Raw genomic sequence first — 21,711 nt, 5'->3', positions numbered from 1 at the left:
GCTGATCGATTTTCCCTCACCCTAAATTAGAGCTTGGGAAACGACTACTTTCATTGATGTCAGCTGTTATCGAAAATAGTTACTTTCGTTACGGAGTGATGAAAATATTTTTTTGCTTGTTTAAAAAGTTTCATAGTTTTTTTGTCATGGGGAGGAGGTAAAAATGCATTTACGCACACTGAGGTGCTCAATGGCCACTCAATAGTGCCGGACTCCCGCGGGCTCCATTGTCCCCGAACTACCGGCTAAAAAACCCCTTATCTCCTAGGACACTAGCCTGGAACTGTTTAGCACACTACTTCGGGCTGGGCCTTTTAAATTACGCCCCTGACGCCGATCTTGGAGATCATGGAGGCTCGGCGGACATGCCACTTGTCGCAGAAGAAGAAGGTATGCTCAGCCGTGTCTGCAATGCCGGGACAGAACATACAGTCTGGGTTGGCAGCCTTCCCCATTCTGTGCAAAAAGGCCCGAAAGTACCCGTGACCCGGAACAAATTGAGTCACGAAGTACCCAACCTCACCATGCTCCCGTTCCACCCATGGTCGGATGCTAGGAATGAGCCTGGCGGTCCAACGTCCCGAGACTCGGCCTCCCATTCACGCTGCCAGCGGTCGAAACTGCGGTTGCGTTCTTCTCTGGCAGCAGTCTCTCTATCTACTTCAGGTCTCCTGCGGTAGATCGCCTGTCGCTCCCTCGCGAGATGAAAGACGGGGATGACACTGGCAATCACCATGACTGCAGGCTCGGAAACCGTGTGGTAGGCGGAAGCAACGAGCTCAACCCTAAAAGTGAGTGAGCGTAGCGAACGAACTTCAACCAGGACGTCAGGACGTGATTGAGCTATGCGAACGAGATCATCTTGAAAATTAAGAAGTTAAACGGGGCAAGGCCCGTGGCTGAAGGCAAGTGAGCGCAGCGAACGAGCTCTAACCTAAAAGTGAGTGAGCGTAGCGAACGAACTTCTACCAGGACGTCAGGACGTGATTGAGCCATGCGAACGAGATCATCTTGAAAATTAAGAAGTTAAACAGGACAAAGCCCGCGGGTTACAGCTTGTATAGATATAAAACAAGATATAACAGTTCTCCCCCACTTGACTTCAACGTTAATTTAATATTCACTTGCAACAACTACATTTCTTAGATTTCTTTATCTTGAAGTTTCTAGATGATTGTTGGCTTTTTCTAGTTTTATTTCTCATAGAATCGAAACTTGACACATTTTTCGATGCTTTGGATTTAGAAATTTGTTTAACATCTGAATCGGTATCATATAACTTGTTTTGTATTTAAGCAGCTTCAATTGTTAGTGAAATTTCAACTGCTTTTTCAAAACTGATGTCGTTTCCTTGCAGGAGAATCTGTTCACGAATTTCACTGTCACAATATATTAAAAATAGGATTGAAATAATTTAACTGGTCCAGACTTAAAACAAGATATAACTTAAGGACAACAACTCCCTTAGCGGCTTTGTCAACAGTTCGCTTTATCTGCTCGTCGAAAGACATTTTACCGTCAATCGTAACACCAAGGTATTTGGCATACGGCTTGGTCTCCAATGGGGCATGGCCTACTTTGCAAAGGAAGGACGGTGGGAATTCTTTTCTTGGTTAGGATCACGATCTCTGTTTTGTCAACCACCAACGATAAGCCGTGGTCCCGCATCCACTCGTTGACATGGAGCAACACTATACCAAGTTTAAGCTCTGCTTCTTCAACGGTTCTGCCTGCAACCAGAGCAGCGACGTCGTCGGCGTAGCCAACGAGGCGGGTCTCGTCTGGCATTTCGAGTCTAAGCAGACTGTCGTAAGACACGTTCCAGTGATCAGGTCCAAGGATCGATCCCTGTGCAGCCCCAGAAGTGACAGAGATCCGACACTGACCTTCGGTGGTGTCAAAAAGCAGGACGCGGTCTGAAAGGTAGGACTCAATCATTCGCAATATGTAAGGAGGGACGCGGAATGTGTGCTCGAGCGCTTGTAGCATGTCACTCCACCTGGCGGAGTTGAACGCATTCTTCACGTCAAGAGTGACGAGGAGAACTAAGCGGCGCGACCAATGACTGTGGTTCTCCGCACTCCGCACTGCCTCAACTACCTCTTGGATGGCGGCAATGGTCGAGTGACCAGAACGAAAACCATGCTGCTGCGGGGACAAATCACCCGCAGAGACTATAGCCTCGGTCAGTCTGACACGAATTAACTTTTCCATCACTTTGCCAACAGTGTCAAGCATACACAGTGGGCGGTAAGAGGAGGGTGTTCCCGGTGCACTCTTCGCCTTGGGGATCAGGACAAGGCGAGCCACCTTCCACGCCGTTGGGAAAACGCCGTCCGCCAAACAGGAGTTGAACATATCCAACATAAGCTTTGGATTGTACTCAACGACGAGCTTGAGGATTTCCGCAGGAATGCCATCAGGACCGGTTGCTCTTCGATCATTGAGGGATCAGACAGCGGTGGTAAGTTCCTCTTCCCGAAAGGATGGGAACGTGCCAAGATTCCTGAATTCTCTAGTTGGTCGCACTGGGTGCTTTGGAAACAACGAGTCAACGACAGCAGCCATGGCAGTAGGATCCACGACCACAGGTGGTGAACGAGTCCCTACAGCAGCCTGGCTGCCATCTCTAAAACATATCGTCCCCTTGTGTTTGTTTGGGGTGAACCCCATTCCACCGCCCTAGCGTTGAAATCTCCGCAAACAATCACCCCACCGACGTTCAGGATTCCGTCCTTAGAGAGTCGACCATCTGGCGGTACTCTGCTACGGGCTGTTTAGGTGTAAGGTAGCAGGAGAAGGAAGTTAAACCTCTGCTTCACACCCACACGAAACTGTTTCCCGCACCGGAATCTAAGATAGGTGACCTTCCCGGGGTCAAGGACCCAGATGGCCGCCGTCCCAGAAACATCAGGAAACCACTGAGGAGAGCGTCGTTTCTGATATTGCTCACTCAGCAACAAAATATCGGCGCCTTGCTCGGTTGCGAATTGGAGCTGATGCGTGTTTATTTACTTCACTCTCATTCATAATTCACCTTACAAAATACACACATACGGTTTATCGGAATGGTTAATTATCTCTTATATTAATACGCGAGGGCTGTTTTTTGTGAACAAAAGTCCTCCGTTATTTCTGGACCGATTTTAACATTTGAGGTGTCAAATAATTTGTCTCAATTCGTAGTTTTGCATAAAGGTTTTAGAATTTAAAAACTCTTACCCTTAAGGGCACAAGACGCTCTCAAAGGTTGCATTTTCCCCATAAGAATTACATTGAAAAAAAATTCAAAAACAAAAACAACTGTTTACTAGGTGGCGTTCGCAGAGGCATCCGAAAATTGAGCGGAGTCATCAAGGGTTCATATTATATTGTTCTTGTCATACTGCAGTAAAAACAGTCGTTTTTAATGCATGCGTTGCGGGTCTAAAGTAGCATTTTTACTCTTTAGGGAGTCAAAATCGTTTTTATCCTCTATGGAGTAAAAATCAGCTGTTGTCAACTCAGTTGTAAATTTCTATAGTAAACGATCACATGTATCCAAATATGTATCGATTCGTGCTTCGTAATCATTTTAACCTACAGTATACAGTCTCTTCCTATAGCATTTTAGCTTTGCAGATACATTAATCCATTCCAACACTCAACACTGTTCACCTTTACTACTTCCTTCACCACCCCTACGTCGTGGACCTGATTCCCTCTCTTCCCATAGCATTTTAGGATTGTAGATACATTAATTTAATTGCCAAAGACAGTTCCCACACACTGCACTGCAAGCCTTACTACTCCCTTCACCATTTCCTACGTCATATACCTGTTTCCTTCCCTTCTCATAGCATTTAAGTATTAGATACAATTTTCTAACTGCCCAAACGGTTCCTCCACTCTGCACTGCCAGCCTTTACTACTTTCTCCACCACTTCCTACGTCGTGGGCCTGTTTCCTTCTCTTCTCTTAGCATTTTAGGATTGAAGATACATTAATCTAACTGCCACAGACGGTTCTCACACTATGCTCATACTTTGCTACTTCTTAAGCCATTTCTTACATCGTGGACCTGTTTTCATCACTTACTTTCCATAGCATTTTAGTATTTTAGATACGTTAATCTAATTGCCACAAACATTGCCCACACTCCGCACTGCTAGCCTTTACTACTTATTTCACCATTTTATATGTCGTGGCCCGTGGGCATGCCTCCATCCCTTCTCATAGCATTTCAGCATTGCAGATACATTAATCTAACTGCTACAAACGGTTTCCAGTTCCCACACTCCACACTGCTCACCTTACTACTTCCTTCACCTCTTCTTACGTCGCGGACCTGTTTCCCTCCCTTTCCATAGCATTTTAGGGTTGCAGATAACTTAATCTAATCGTCTTAAACAGCTCCCAAACTCCGAACACCTCGCCTTTACTACTACTACTTATTACCATGCGAAATTTGAAAACGATTGATTCAGCAGTCTAGGAGGAGTTTGCGTATTACGAAATGCATAAGAGTCGACGTATAAGAGCTTCGCTCGCTCCACTCAATAAAAAGAAACTCACCAGCTTTTTTGGAAGTAAATATTGATGTTTGTAATATTTTTACAGGAGGTTATAGACAAATCTAAACAGTCAATCAATTTTTTAGGAAGAACATACAATTTCTTGAGTTTAAAGGATAAATATTGAAAACAGGAGGAGGAGACAATTAATAGGAAATCTTATATGTATGAGAAGAGTAGAGGAGAGGCCTGGTCTCACAGTAAGGAATCCAGGTACACAATCACTTTGGGGGATGAATAATTTTTGACAGTTATGCTAAGCAACTTATTTTGGAATTTAAAAAAAAACCATGAAAAACATACACATCAGGTTGTCACAGTGGTAAAGTAAACCTACCTAAAGTCAGATCAAATAAATACATGCAAGAAATGTTTACTGGTAACAGCTTTAAGTCGGGAAACATTTGTAGAAAACACAAACAAATAAGGCTGGGTCCGAAAAATGCTAAAATATTATTACAAGAAGCGCTTATTATTGCAATGCGCTATTAAATAGCGTGAGTATTTCAATAATTTACATAAGCATTTAGTCGGGTCTTTTAAACTCATCAAATATTATGACTGTTATTACTGTAGGGTAGTACACAAAGTTTAAAATAACTTCTGTATAATACCGGTACTTGACAATTGCTCGATTTCTTGCAACAGGTACTTTCTATCACTAGTATGTCCAGTTTGGTGATGAACGTAATCCGGTGAAAAGAGTCAGATTTACACAATCCCTGTCTAGTGGGAACTTTTATATTCACAAAAATGTAATTTAGGCCATAGTGATCACCGGATGTGCCCAAGGGGAATAAGTTATTATACCACGACTGGTTCCTACGGACTACCCGTTTGATTTTAAAACGTAGAAATTCCCTTTGAAAATGTTCTTCGCCCAGCAAGACTGCAGACTAAGCGAATTTCCATTAGGTCAAACGTTTACCTAGGTTAGCTAATACAGGGAGGCTAATCAAATGTGTTTTTTTTAGTAAAACATTAATAGCTTAGTGTAAAATAAATAAATTTGCCAAGTTTGATCAAAATATATCCATAAGCAATCAAACCACAACATTTTAGAATATTCTCCATAAGAATAACATAGGAATTTTGAATTTAAAATTTTTATAATATTCTCCGTAAACAACCGCACAAGAACACTTCAATATTACAGTGTTTGTCTACAGATTAACTTCTCCAACAAAACAGAACATACATTACAGGAACTTCACACCTACATAGACAAAACGGAACTGAGTACACACATAAAAGAATGCGACTGGACAGACATTGTACAGGCAAATGACACAAATACATGTTCAAATATCATGATTTCAAAAATTCAAGATCTTGTTAGCATGTCAACAAAAACTATTAAAAAAACAAACTCTAAACTCAGGAAATTAAAGCCATGGATCACACATGACCTGGTTATTAAAATTAGAGAAAGAGATAAACTTAGTAAACAGATTAAAAACAGCCTTTTAATACAGTTTTGATTGATAATTTCAAAAGATTAAAAAATGAACTAAATAAAAATATTAGGGAAACCAAAAATAAATATTATAGGGAAAAAATTTTGGGGTATAAAGATAATCCGAAAAAGTTTTGGGGGGTTTTAAATGAATTGGCGGGTAGAAGCACTAAACATGACATTTTCCCACTTTCTCAATTCACATTAAACAAACCATACGCAAACACTGACGACGATATGAGACCGCGGGTGGCCAACGAATTCAACGCCTATTTTACCCAAGTTGGTTCAAACATGGCAGCTAGAATTGATTCGAGTGGTCCACCTGTGGTACACGACTCTGACTATGCTGTTGACTCCGTCCTCACACTTTACACTGTTGCTGAACATGAACTGCACGGCTACGTCACCAGACTGAGAGGAGGCTCAGCTCCAGGGTATGATTGTGTATCAGCTGATTTACTCAAGGACAACTGGGAATCAATAAAACAGCCACTTTTACACATCACTAACATGAGTATCCGGAGGGGAGTTTACCCCGACGCCTACAAAATCGCTAAGGTTGTTCCTCTATTCAAGTCAGGAGACTGCTCTAAGACTTCGAACTTTAGGCCGATCTCATTGCTGAGTGTATTTACCAAGGTTTTGGAAAAAATAATTAAAGACCAGTTAACTAATTACCTTAATCATTATAACATTTTAACTTCACGTCAATTTGGATTTAGGAAATCGAAGAATATCTCTGACGCCTTGTTTGAAGTTAACAAAGATATTAATTTAGCTGTCAATAAAGGAAACAAGGTCGTGCTGGTATTTTTTGATTTAGCTAAAGCCTTCGACTCTGTCGACAGATCAATACTATTAAAGAAAATGGAGTTAATTGGAATAAAAAACATTTCATTAGCATGGTTTAAATCATATTTTTTAGATAGAAAACAATTTGTAGTCATAAATGGAGTTCAGAGCAATTTAGCTGAAGTAGACTATGGTGTAGTTCAAGGAAGTACCCTTGGTCCTTTATTATTTCTAATATATATAAATAATCTAGTTAAAATCGACATTGAAGGGAAGTTTTATCTCTTCGCAGATGACACTCTAGTATTATTTGAAGGTAAAGACTGGGAAACAGTTTTCAACCTCGCAGAAAGAGGTATTTCAAAAATTAAAAAATGGTTTGATCAAAATGTTTTGACACTCAATGTAGATAAAACTAAATTCATGCCAATCACTTTTAGTCATCGTGGTCAACGCCGATCCATACACATCAGTGATGAGTGATCAGTGATGAGTGATTTTTACACTCATCAATGAGTTGAAAATTCATTCTTGTGCTAATTTTGATTCGGATTGTCACTGTCCAGTGATAGATAGAGTGAAAAAATATAAATACCTTGGCATAATGATTGATTCTAAACTTTCATGGGCAGACCACGTATCATATCTAAATAATAAACTAAGAAAATATATCTATGCTTTTAACCAGTTACAGAAGATTTTGGAGTTTGAAGAAATCAGAATTGCATATTTTGCTTACGTGCAGTCCCTACTTGACGGAGGAATAATAGCCTGGGGCTGTGCATATGGTTATATTTTAAAGCCATTAATTATCACCCAAAAAGCGATAATAAAAGCAGCCTTAGGCAGGAGTCGGCGCTACCCTTCGGATGCTCTCTTCAATGAAATGAACGTTCTTGACATCAGACAATTATTTATTCGAACCATGACTATTTACATATTCAAACACTCGAATGGCATTTTTGAAAGAGTAACACACGAATACAGAACCAGACATGCACTAGGTGGAGGAATTTATTTACCGAGACTAAATAGAACCTACTCTACAACAAATTGCTACTATGTTGCTCACACTATCTACAACAGTCTGCCCTACAACTTACGCGAAAACTATTTTGGACCACTGGTCAAATACAAAAAACAAATTACCCTATGGCTACAAAGCATTGGGAGATCAACTGCTCAAAATTTACTGATCTCAACCTACAGACAATGAACAACCTACAGGCAACAAATTTACACTCACATCAGCTGATAGAGTGAAAGAACGATTGTATGCAAGCACGTATGTGAGCGGTTCCCGATTCTGCGCCACAGGGACAGAGCATTGACGGCCCTAGGGCTACCCATCGACATATAAAACTAACGTTAGTTTTATATGTCGATGGGGCTACCAGCCGCCTGTTGGTGTCGGAGTGAGTGCAGCAGTGTGAGTGTGCGTGTGCGTGTGTGTGTGTGTGTGTGGGTGTGTGCGCGCGCGTGTTGGGTGTGCTTGGGAGTACAGTAGCAGGTTATCTTTTGGGGGTGGGGGGCACCATTCGCTCAGTCCTCCAGCGCAACTTTCAACTTTCAACTTTTAACTTGTTCAAATTTCCTTTTTTTCATAATTTAAAAAAAAATCTCTAATAACATAACGACTCTCTCCCACATTAAATTATCCTTTGTGGGGGATAATTTCGCTTGATTTTAAAAAGCTTTTATAGAAAATTAAATATAACCTAGAAAAATAGATAATATTGTAAATATTTTTGTACAGGGATCATAATATTATGTTATGTCTGTTTTTTGCGAAATAAATGATATTTTGATTTGATTTGATTTGATATACTAAATTATTTGTCTGTTTAAGCTCTTTAAAATTGTCTAGAGAGAAATTTGGAATTTTTGTGTTTTGAGGGTCGGAAATGAGAAACCCCAATTTTTACCCCGTAAACCCCCCTTAGAACCCTGCTCCCATCGTCCGACCATGCTGATTCACGAACTCATTCAATTTGCTTGTATTATATAGTATTTCTTATCAAGTTATCTCGCCTTAGGCCTACACCTTCAAACCATCTTTCATCAAAATCGAACAAAAATTACTCAAGTTATGCGTTCGCGGACTCACACACACAGCAGACATCACTTCGAAAACCACTTTTTAGGTTCAGATGGACCCAAAACTGATATACACTCAAAACTCAAACTCAACAATTTTGACGAAAACAATACTTTCTCCATTATACTATTAGTACAGGTAAAATAATACAAAAACACCCCATATAAATAACAAAATTTGTACATTCATGAAATTTCACCTGTGAGTTGTTAATAGTATAAGAAATGAAGATCCGATGAGTCCCCAAAATTTTGCGTGTGCTAAGGCCCTTTTTGGGGCCCTTTTAGGGGCCCATTTGTTCGAAGGGGTAAAATTCCTAAATAATTTAGTTTTTTACGTTTAAGGTCGAGTGAGGTATGGTTTTCAATGGTTTTAGATACTTTAAAACGATTGGGACTAGTTTTAAGTGTATTAAACCACTACATACAGGGTGTTCAAAAAATATTATTACTTTTTTACGATCTTTAAACATTTATTCATAAATTAATAAAATTAGGTACATTAGTCCTCAATGATCGTCATAAAATTGAATATAACTGTAAATTCTTCACTATGTAAGGGGGAAGGACCGCATGGAGTAAGAGAAAATCTTAAAAAGAGATAGATTAGTTGTAGGCCTACATAATAACATAGGTTATTACACGAACATTTCTAGTGGTGTGATTAGTTTTTCAATGTATTTCTTTGCAAATCCTTGGAGACCAATTTCAAACTGATATGTATTTTTCTTAGCTAGGCCTATATACATTTAAATATATAAAAACATTAAAAAAATAAAAATAATTGTATTTACATAAAACCTTATATAACAAATTAAAATGAAATACTTATACTAAAGCTATGTTTGTACAATTTATGTAGTATCTTGCTCAACAATTGCTTCATCATAATAATTACTCTCAGGCAACTCATTAGCAATTTCATTCATCCTAACAACTTCTCAATCCTTACAGATTTTGTTCAAGTTCGTGTTCATGCAGGATTCTCCTTCACAAACCTTGCATATTGCAGAACAGGCAATACCAGTCTTGAAGCACGAACAATGTGATGTGGAACAGGCACCCTTGCAAGAACAAGATTTTAGGGACATTATCGCATCGGGAGCCGGTGGTAGTAATGTTCGCACAGGTTGCAGGTCCTTCCCATCACGTTGCCAACCCCAATCTTCTGGTTTCAGCCTGTTACCACGCCACTGCTGAATCTGGTGGTATGCTCTCAAAGAATGTTGCAATGCACTTGCTGAGGTAGGAGGTAGAGCTTCCAATTTGGCTACTTTTTTCTTCAATGACTTTTGGAATATGGCATATCGATATTCATCGAGGGAGGTGTTATCGTCCTTAGCACCATACATAGAGAGAAATACTTTTTCTCCTGCTTGTTGAACTTCGTTTGCCGTTGCATTGATTTTGTTAAATATATCGGCACACTCTTGTAAAACATCACTGTTCTTAACTAATTCCAAAAGTTGTTTTTTCCCTTTCCCATATACGGCACTTGTGGTGTCACACCCACTGAAAGCATGTACCATAAGAATGTAGTTATTTATGTTGGCATATTGCTGCTGAATTCGAGTAGAGGAAAACATCTTTTTCTGAACTTGTCCAATTTTTGGTTTTAACATCAAAATTGTTTTTTCATCTTCAGCCAAGGCAATCATGATAACTAAAACATCGACATCTTGTGTCACAATAGTTGGTACGCATCCCTGAGACTTTTCTATTGCTGTTTGTACAATCATTACATCTGCGTCCCCAGTAGCTTGTCTTACTTCATAATTATTAGTTTCAAGATGAAGTTTTAGCATCTCAATTAACTGCTTTTTATTTTTAGAGTTGGCTAAGAAGTTTTCTTGAGTGCTGTGAAGTGAGAGTTCTCGTCAAGAATTCACAAAAAAATAGACATTCAAATAGACATTTGAAATTCAGGAAAAAAATTCTTGTACCGACGATGCTGCTCACATGTCTTAGTACTGTCCTGGTCGTCATAACCATCAAATACAACCGTACTTGATGTGTTTGTTGATTTATAATGGTGCTTCAAGAACTTAACATACATGTTGCAAACGTCAGTATATGTATGACAGGTGTTTTTGCACCACTTAACAGCATGTAACAAGTAACCACCATCAATGATGAATGTTTCTGGTTCAATCATATCTAGATCATCTACAGGGCTGATGGTTTCATACAAAACTGATTTACTGTTCTTTCTCATGCCAGAATTTGTAAACAGAGACATTGGGTAAGGAGAAAGTTCATATTTAAAATAGTCTAACAGATCGTCTGATGGCTTCTTCCAAATGAGCACTCTTTGATAGAGGATCAAAGGATCAATAGTAATTACTTTATTGTTAACTTTGAACGACGAGTAAAGAGCTGAAAGTGGACGGACATTCTCACTCCTTTTCATTTTTGCATTGGAAAATGTCTTACCCACTATTCGTGACATAATCTCTTTGCCTACCTCTTTAGACATGTGACAGTTTATACAGTCTGTGCCAGTTATGCCTGTTCCGAGAGATACAACCAAGTTTGTTGTGTTGGTAAAAGGATTGTGATTGCCTAACCATTGCTTTAGTTTATCAACATCATCAGAATCTCTTTTCATCCGCGATTCCCTAGCGTCAACATGTTGTTCAGAGGATATAAATTTTACTCCTGCAAAGTCTTCAAGTGATTCGTTTATTAACGAGAAAGCTGGTTTTGTTAGCACATATGCACTTAACACCTGGTCCGTGAATCCCCATTTAACGATGCCCCCTGTTACTTTGAACTCTCTATTGGCAGTTTGTTCAATCACCATGTCAGGGGATGTACCACTGCAAAACTTGTTGTTACGCCTAATAGTAAAATAGCCTTTGGAAAATTGCTCAAACTCAGACTCGCTCATTTCAAAAGGCAAGAAATACATTTTCTGCAAGTAAATGTGACAAGCCTTTGCATAATGATGGTGTCCACTAGCAATAAAGTATGGAATCATTAGTTTCACAGTACTGAGGTGCAAGTCCCAATTACCTGTCCTTTCGGCCTCCAAAAAGTTTCGTACCAGTGTTATCATTTCTAGATACTGAATCCACAGTTTAGGGGTTGCTCCACAATCTTTGATTCTCTCCATCTCGTTGCAGATCTTATTAGACAAACTGAGGACACTAGTATTTGTGGCGATAGTTTCTTTAGTTGGAGGTAAAATACTAAAATCTTGAAGCAAATTTACTATTTCCTCCTTCTCTTCATTGGTAATTTCGATATTTTCCAAAATCATATTATGTAAAGCTGTTGCCACTAAATTGTGTGCACGGATAGCACGAGCGTAAGCATGCCCCGTAAGTATGTGCTTAACAGTATTTTCAGCATAAACAGTCGACAATAACTCTTTCAGTCCGGACTCAGCCATTATGAATCCTATAGTACCGAGAAAGGACATGGTTAGATGAAATCCTCCTAGCCTCACAACAATCTTCTGTAGTGGAGATTCTGGGGGTGCCGACAGTGTTAGTTGCATAGCCTTCATATAAAGTGGCAGGTCAAAAGTAACAAAAACCTTACTGTTATCACAGTCGTTTGCAGCCATCAACAAAGCCGTGTTTATTGTTTCGAGTTCTGACGGAGGTGCCATTATGAATGGTAAAGTTAAAACGGTAGATGTGTCACTGTAACCGCTGCTCGTAATGTTTTCTAGAAAACCCTGCCATCCAGGAACTCCCATAGTATTCCAGAATTTGGCCACCATCCATAATACGTTATGAGGAGATGGTTGGTCTCCACTTGATTTGGATGGGAACAAATCATCTAAGTCAAGGAAAACGAAGTCTTGGAGACCAGACAAATTTGTCCTATTGACGGGCCCTGCTTGAAATATTCCCTTGTTTTCTACCAATGCCGAGTGATTTAGACGATGTTGTTTCACAACTGTATCCTTCGCATTGACTATACCATCTGAGGGAGTAATGCATTTTATACCAGCCATATTGTGAAACGTACCATTCCCATCAATAGTGTTCACATTGAAATCACAATTATCAAAGGCATATTGAACAAAGGTGCCTTGCTTAAGCGTTGACTTAGGTGCCATGATGAGTGATGTTTCCAATACCTTTATGTCATGATAAGAAGCACATAAACCCATACTAGAAAGCAGATCGATGAGTACTTTAGAACCGATACTTTGGTAAATGTATGCAGTAATGCCCAACAGTACTGGTGACAAGAATGACCTTGGCTTGATAAGTGATATTAGGCAATGAGCCAATACTGTGCACTTCTTCATCAAAGAATCTTCTTGACTAGATTTACTTTTCCTTTTTTTCTGAGTCACAGTACTAAAAAACACTTGCAATGGTTTTGGGATCAAAGCATCCACTCCGTCCAAAAAATTGAAGGTACTAGGATATGAACTGTTATCATAGGGAAAGTTCACAATATGTTTTCTTGCAATTTCACCAGCTTTCTCCATGATGCGTATTTCTTCTTCCTCCTCATTTTCCTTTTTTTTAATATACCAATGATCACTAAGTATTTGATTACATTGGTTGCGAAAACAAACAACTGGAACCTTTTTTTGGGTTGCAGTTATTGTTATGTGATCGCCGTAGTGTTCAATTAGTTTTCGCTTCACTGTAACTTCACTAATTGTGTACTTATTGTCCACCAAATCGTGCAAACTCTTAAGCGAAAATTGACATTCATCGCTGTCCTCCATGTACTGGTAAATCTCTTGCATTGCTTGATTTATTTCAGTAGAAGGTTTTCGACCAAATTGTGTTGAGGAACCTTCTTCCTCCCTGTAAAACTTCACCCAGCAAGAGAAATGGTATACAGCTCCCTCTCTCTCTAAATCTACAGTACAAATTCGGCTTAGAACTTGCCGCCCCCATGAGTCACCTCTAATTAGTGACTGATGCTCAACCTTTTCTTTAAACTCTTTACTAATCACCGTTCGTGCATTTCCGATATTTTGTCTATCTCTTCGTGAAACTTCCTCTGAACAAATAAAACAGGTATTTGAAAAATCTAAATTTCCTTCAGACCTCAGTTTTTTAGGTGAATAGTCACTGGTTGTTATTGTAGTCTTTCTTTTCTCTCGCTGTACAGATGAGGGTTTTGTGTAAGACTTTCTACAAGTACGATGAACTACAATGCTACATTCACCTGTTAGAAGCAGGTGCTTTCCATCTCCTCTTTCTTCACTACAACGCCTAATTGTATCCAAGGCTTCTTTCCCTGGTATAACTTTGTCACAAGAAACTAATGTTCCACAAATAAAACAATTAATATCCGAATCCGTGGCAGTACTATCTTCTTCAGCGTCACTTTCCATTGTAAAGCTAAAACATGCCTAGACAAATATGTAAAAGCCTATTTTTTAAAACATAAATAATTATAAAAACCAAGAAAAACTACACCAAATCTGAACCATCATAAAATCAATTAGTAAACAAATAACAATGATGAATACAAATCAGCTTAAAATCAGCTGAGTTAAAATCAGCTGCTAATCAGTTTAGCCAACACAAAGAAACTTAATATAAAAAAAACATTGCAGGATGACTGCATACAATGTTTAAGCAAAACTAAATCTTTAGAGTCTAATGACAGGTAGAGATTATATTACACAGAGTTTTAAAGGTATATGTTTGTATTGTGCATTGATGAAAGCCCTCGTAGTGAAAAATTCACAGTTATTTTCAATAATGTTGTACCTAATTTTATTAATTTATGAATAAATGTTTAAAGATCGTAAAAAAGTAATAATATTTGTTGAACACCCTGTATGTAGTGGTTTAATGCACTTAAAACTAGTCCCAATCGTTTTAAAGTATCTAAAACCATTGAAAACCATACCTCACTCGACCTTAAACGTAAAAAACTAAATTATTTAGGAATTTTACCCCTTCGAACAAATGGGCCCCAAAAAGGGCCTTAGCACACGCAAAATTTTGGGGACTCATCGGATCTTCATTTCTTATACTATTAACAACTCATAGGTGAAATTTCATGAATGTACAAATTTTGTTGTTTATAAAACCTTATTTTACCTGTACTATATGTATTGTGGGAGAAATTAAAAATCAATAGCTCCAGTATTATTAATGTTTTTTTATTTGTTTTAGACTCAAAACTATCAGTAAATTATAGGCTTTAATTTGAGCTATTGAATCACTTAAGTTCAAGATACTGTATTACTCAATAAAAAATCATAAATTTGATTATTTCTTGGATAAGATATTTATTTTAACGCTGTGGAGCAGCAACTAACAAAGCTCTAGTTAAATATTAATACCTAACATCAGATTTTTTATGGATTAACTATCATCATTTGCATAGTCTTACTATTCCTATATAATCTATATAAATAAAGTTACGTCACATTTTGTAATCAAATCCAAACCCAGTGAGATTAAAAACGTTGTGCCTTACATAACGGATTTAATTCATCGCAAAAACAATAATGTGTAACCGTAAATTAAATTAAATAACTAGGCATCATCCAGGAACCGGGGAGTCTGTGTGTAACAACTAACAAGTTGTACTTGAGTTTTGATTGTGGGGGAAAAGACCGTGAATCAGTGTTGTATAGGGCTGGGAAACTTACATTTTTTAAATCATCGTCACCAAGGCACAACAAGCTTAAAAACAAGGTTTCCACTCATTGACGGCGCTTCAATGACAGTTGTGTAAATTGTGAATAATCACAACTGCAGTGGGTGATGATAGATGATAGATGTTGATGTGATCTCAGAAGATCTTTTCTATTTCGGTTTTGATCGTAACAGAGGTTTACGGATGCTGCTAAACTTGCTTTTCTAAAGTGTCACTTTTTTTCGTTTTCCACTCACCGCTATAATGTACTACAATTTATTGCTGGACCATACCAATAGGCCCGTAGCCCATTAGGCATACGTACCCATATCTTGGGTACGTATGCCTACCCAATTATTCATCACCACATTTCGACGACGATTCTTGATACCGGTACTTTTCTGTAGAATATCACTCAGGAAATAAAATTACAAACGTCCAAAACCCCCAATTGTGTGAGATTTTGTCACATTTCCTCCTAATGATTACTAGATTATACCAATCATCGTTTAGAGAATACATCATAATGCTGTCCGGATAAAGGTTGTTTCTTCAAACTGTCACCGATATGTTTACATTAAAAGGTGTTTACAAATAATGCAATGGAAAATAACTTTGATTTCCGGTAACATTTTTTGAGAAAATCCAAAACCAAGGGAGATTAATAACCTTGTGACTTGATTAACGCATTTAGTTGGTTGGAAGTACTAATACAGTAGTTCTTAACTAACTATGAACGTTGGTTTTTGGTAATGTAATCGTATTAAATTTAATTGATGCTTTGCTGATAAGTTTTGAGTTTTCTGTCTGGATTCTAAAATGTTAGTTTATGCTATGAAAATGATAACACATTTGAATAAAACATGTTTTGAGCAAACCATCATGAATTGTTTACGCTTTACGTTGTTTACGTATCAATAGTTTGTGGCCTGTGTATTGTAAATTACCCACGAATACTAGAACAGACCCAAACTACTAGTATGGATCATGATTTTACTGGCCCAAAAGTTAACATTATTTAATATTGATTGCCCAAATGAAACTTTCTAAACCATATTTTAATGCAATATGTTAATAGTAACAATAGCATCAGCCAGTTACGTCATTTGTTCATGTTTATGAACAATTCCGGTTTCTGTTCTAATTCGTGTAAATTACCGATTTAAATCGTCTTTAGTAATTCATTTCACATCATTTCGACACAATTTCGGGTCATCTTCGGATTAAGCAAATATAAATTGTTACAGATGGCATTATCATTCCACGTTAAGTAAATACGATATGATAAAATTTGATGACACTAACAAAGATTTCAAATAATCATTTTATATGTAGGCCTACTTTGCTTTGGTTAAAGCGTAGCAAATGTCCTAATTCAATTCTGTTTTTTTGTGTGTATGTCTGTAGGTAACGCATTAATGTCCTTATACATGTGTGGGAAATCGTCTTTCCTCTTCCGGCTTCAGAAGAAGACAGTCAGGATAATCTTTGGTTTGAATAGAAGAACATCTTGCACACAGTACTTTGCTTCATCACAAATTTTAACATTTCCCTAAATATACATTTTGGAAACATTGATTCTCATCAAAAAGAACCTTCACCAATATCAAACTTTACCTACTCATTCATATTCACTACGTAACAATTCACATCTCAAATTACCATCTCACTCAACGTCATTCTTTAAGAGACACTTCCATTACAACGACATTAAACTTTTCAATCTACTTCCTCACTGCCTTCAGCTGGAGCCGGACTTGGTCTGCTTCAAAAGGCAAGTAAAAAAAATTACTCCTGGCCAAGAGTTGCTACAGTGTTCGTGAGTGTGTCGCTGATGCGTTTAGTTAAGTTTGAGGGGGCTTGAGACTCATTAATCTTGTTAGATTTAAGAATAATTGTTTTATTTCAATTTATAGACGTAAAGATGTATTTGGTTGACATGACTAATGCAAATCTGTTTTTGTTACTTTAGTTGAATAAAGGAGTTATTGAGCTATTGAGTTATATTTATCTGTGTTTCGTGGAAAGACAAGAGCACCTTTGCTAATACAATTTTAACCGGAATAAATTGTTTGTCTTTGTTTGCTTTTGTCAATGTTATTTTCAATAAAGAATTTGAATGATTCCAGAGGTTTAACTCAACGATATAAACAACTCAGTTATTTACATCGTTAGTTTAACTGCTAAAGGCAGCAAACATGTTTATGAATAGATATTGGTTTATTAAGGTAGCTTTGGTTTTTTGGTCAATGATGATAAAAAGGCTTCCCCGATTGAATACAGCATTGGAAATTGTCTTCGTCAAATAAGAAAAGGCAAAAAATTTTGTGTTGAGATAAACTTCTAGTTCTTGGTCAAAACCGCTAAAAGCATCCCTGCCCTACCCAAGTTATTATTTCTAAGTGTATGCTCATTTTGTAAAGGTTTAACAAAATTAGTAGGCATCCCATTGACAGAACTTAACTCTAAATTTGTTTCTGATCAACATAAAAAAAAACCACTATTAGCCTAGTGTAAGTATATGTGGTGGTAATCCTCCTAAAGGTGCGATTGATTTACATATTCTACCAAAAAAGGGCCTAATCAACGTCTAATTACTAACTATTTTGCGACTGGTTAGGGTTCCATTACCCAGTTATCGAAACTAATCACGACATAAATATTTTTGGTTAGTTTTAAGAAACGGAAATTACCTCTATGTTCTACTGTTATATACAGGTGCTCCCTTTACTACCGTGCATGCTAGGCTATATTGTTTGAACCTTTTTTGCTTGGAGCAACAAAGTACTTAAGTACTTAATGAACAAATATCTGTACGAACCAACTTCATCTTTATCCCCAAATTGTTTTCTAAGAGTAACCGTTGAGGTTATTCCACTTGATACAAAATATTGATTAAACACTACAATAAATCTCAAATATAAATTTTAGTAAATTTACAAAAAAGTGTGGAAGAAATCATTAACATATGTTTTGAAATCAAAACAAAGAAGATCTTCATTTAATCTTGAATCGTTTCTTTAATCTTGAAAACAATTTATTTCAACTTTGACATAACTAAAAAGTCTTGATTATTATGGGTAACGTTATCCCTTTTTTATAGTATACATTACATTGCAGAATTGACTGGCAAATGAGTAATCCAAATGTAATATTGCTTACTTGCTTAAGGGTGGGCTCTACCTTAGCTCGGAAATCTCAGAACGATGTTCGAAGTGTCCGCCAGACTGCGCCGTGTCGGTTCAACCCAGTTGGAGGGGAAGGGGTGGGAGGAGCTAGGAGGTTCGCGAGTTGACTGCCGCTCCCCGCTAGGCAGTGCAGTGCCCTAAATCACTATGATAAATCACTATCAGCTGTATTGAAGTAAAAAACAATCAGCAGTAAATGCTTTCTAACGCTATTCTTATTAGAGAACATTTTACGTTATATCTAATTTTGTGTTTAAGATAATAACTAAGACTATTTTAAGATAAGTGACTAGTATTTCACTATTTTTCCCGCTGTCACAGGATCAAGACCTTTAATTTGAGCCTCCTCCCGTCATTCTACGACTTCCCAGTCGCCCACAATTTTGACGCAAAGAATTGTCTTACATAATTAATGTATAGACTAGTGGCTTGTAGGGACATAAGTCCCTAAAAAGCTCAAATGTAAAACAAAGTATGGCAATATTTAAACAAACTCATAATCAAATTATCAATGGGTCAGGATATATATCCCAGTACAACATCTTTTGTGTAAAATATAGTTTGTTGTTTGTCTTTGTTTGCTTTTATTTGTTGATGTTATCTATACCATTATATAAAAATCTAGTGGTGTCTGCCTGTATGTGTGTTACTAATAGGTGCATAAACTACTGAGTTGACTGGGCTTCAATTTTACAAAAATATAGCTACCATACCAAGGACCATTATAGGACTATTCACACTTCTATACTGACCGTGGTCTTTGCCCCTTTGGCTTTAAAATTTCTGAGGTATGTAAGACAGACGCAGTGTCTAGCACATGTTGATGAAAAACAGATTGATTCATATACCTGCATTCGATGGTTTAAATTTTTTGAAAGTGGTCTCACATTTGGTTTTTTACTTGTGAAATTGGGAATATATAATTGCAGTTATTCCATTATTTAACAAAAAAGAAATGAAGAGGCTACTAGACACCAGCTGGACGCGACGCTGCACTACTCGAGCCTCGCCAGCGGAACTCTTACCTCCCAGCTTCAGCCAGCACTCGCCTTTTGGAACAAAAATCTCTGTGCCAGAAGAGACAGTGTTTTTCCTCAAAATTTCGTGTGACAGAACAGATATTTACTCTCTATTATAGATAGATAGATAGAAGATAGATGAAGATTCACATAATTTTGCCAGCATATCTGAAAAAATGCATACTAAATATGCAAATCAACTTCTGTTCCGAATCTAAGAAGGTTTCAACTGACTACAAGATCCCCGTCCGTAGAACAGGCTAGTAAACATGTGAGTTTACTGCCTTTGAAAATAGCATGGTGTTTTCGGCAAATCTTTGCCATGTACGTAGGCGTGATTTAAAATCTCAATATTGCAGTGCATTCCATTCATGAGAAAATAGAAAATAAATCAGGTTTTTCTTATGTGTTCAGTTCATTGCAATAAGTAAGGAAAATACCCAAACGATATATATATATATATATATATACAGTATATCTATTTTTTAAATCAACATCACGGTTTTACCAATGTTTACAATGCAGTTAACAAGGATCGTGTATGTATTGTGTAAAGGAAAGTGACTTTCAAATCCAGATTCTCATTTTATGTAGTTTCACTAAGCATGAAGAAAGTTCAAGAGAGTATGGAAATTTTAAATGTTCCAACGTTTCTCTCCAGTTACTAAAAAGGTATCAATCGAATTACAGGTGCTTAACTAGTTTTTACAGTATTTACCAAAACACGGTTGTTTCAACTATTTTAAATTCTTAAATGATTAATCTGCTTTTTAAAACCTTTTTTTAATGCCTTTTTTAGTAAATTTCAGAAAGAACCCGTGGAAACATAACGTAGAAATCTCGATATTGATATGTTATGGAATTTCCATAACATGTTATCTATATAGATTTTTTAATAACATGCTGTAAAAAGCCACACCACAAAATAGCGCTGACTCGATTTACACACATTGTTCTAAAACAATGGTACATCTGTCTTCTGTCATATAATACAGTAACAGTAGTACACCTTTGAACAATTTACAGTATAAGTATTCCTAAACTAAACTGATCCATTAACATTAAAATTGAATTAGAATACCTGTAAACTATGATAAAAATACTACATTACGTAAACAAAGATATTTATTCTGAATACCTTTTCCTAGTTTATTGGACACAGAGATCGTAAATTCCTCTATGCGAAGTTATATAAAAGCGCGCAGTAACGGAAGAACGCGCGCCGGAGCAGCGGTGGCGGTCAACTGTTGAGGCGCATACACGGGGCGCCGCACCACAGGGCGCATGTGCCAGTGCCACCAGCAACACACACACAGACAAATCACATTACACCCACAACAGTTAACATGGGGTGCATGGGACTTGACGTGCTGGGTAATAGATTTATCTGGATAAACCTGCCAACTTGTTGCCAAATCTAGTTTATAATAGCCTGGTTTGAGATAAACAATAGCTTGTCTATTGATATTACGACGCACACTAGTATTCGTGATATTACGGGATAAGTTGTGAGTACTTCTTAGTTGATGATTATTGTAGAACAATAAAGTGACAATATCCAAAGGTGCACGTTTACCTATATGTTATTTACCTATGTTATATGTTTCTATAACATATAACTCTGCAGTATTTTAATTTGAGACCATTATGAGTATGGCGAGACTACGTTTTGTGGACTAAAATCCGTATCCGAGCATCATTAGTGTGTTATGATGGTTACTTTGAATACGGTTGGTTCATGTAAATAGGCTTCTTTTGTGCACTAAGTTTAATACATAAGTATTGGAGGGCGCATGACAATAGTGGGCACACCGTTCGTGGATTTTAACAGACGTAATACTTTGTCTCATAAATAATTAAAACTAACTGTATCCATACTTTTATAGAGAATTGAGGAGCATGTCTGTTTTTCCTTCACGAAAAGCTGCAAGTCCAATGTATAAGCTGTAAGTCCCACAAAAATAGCTATTGTCAAAAATTACTATCGGAGTAATACTTTATTCTCTTGGCTATAGTGATAGTCT

The 21,711-nt window shown here is 37.5% G+C and overlaps 1 protein-coding gene across 2 annotated transcripts in view; it reads right to left on the bottom strand.

Moving 5' to 3' along the window:
* LOC128988422 (adenosine receptor A2b-like) overlaps positions 1-20,925 on the bottom strand; it is a 134,705-nt gene extending 113,780 nt beyond the window's left edge. Inside the window, exon 1 of one of the 2 annotated variants that reach the window (XM_054409808.1) lies at positions 20,826-20,925. The gene's annotated coding sequence lies outside the window, so the exon portion shown is untranslated. Of the gene's footprint in view, positions 1-18,642; positions 18,901-20,825 lie in introns of those variants that run through there. The other variant, XM_054409726.1, reaches the window with a different exon arrangement.
* Between the last annotated feature and the right edge of the window lie 786 nt (positions 20,926-21,711).

The sequence above is a fragment of the Macrosteles quadrilineatus genome, unplaced genomic scaffold (assembly GCF_028750875.1).
Source record: "Macrosteles quadrilineatus isolate MER2022 unplaced genomic scaffold, UCM_ALF_1.0 Scaffold_1__1_contigs__length_201487025, whole genome shotgun sequence".
In the NCBI taxonomy this organism is placed as follows: domain Eukaryota; kingdom Metazoa; phylum Arthropoda; class Insecta; order Hemiptera; family Cicadellidae; genus Macrosteles; species Macrosteles quadrilineatus.
Note: the sequence above shows the minus strand (reverse complement) of the source record. Positions and strands in the feature narration are given on the sequence as shown.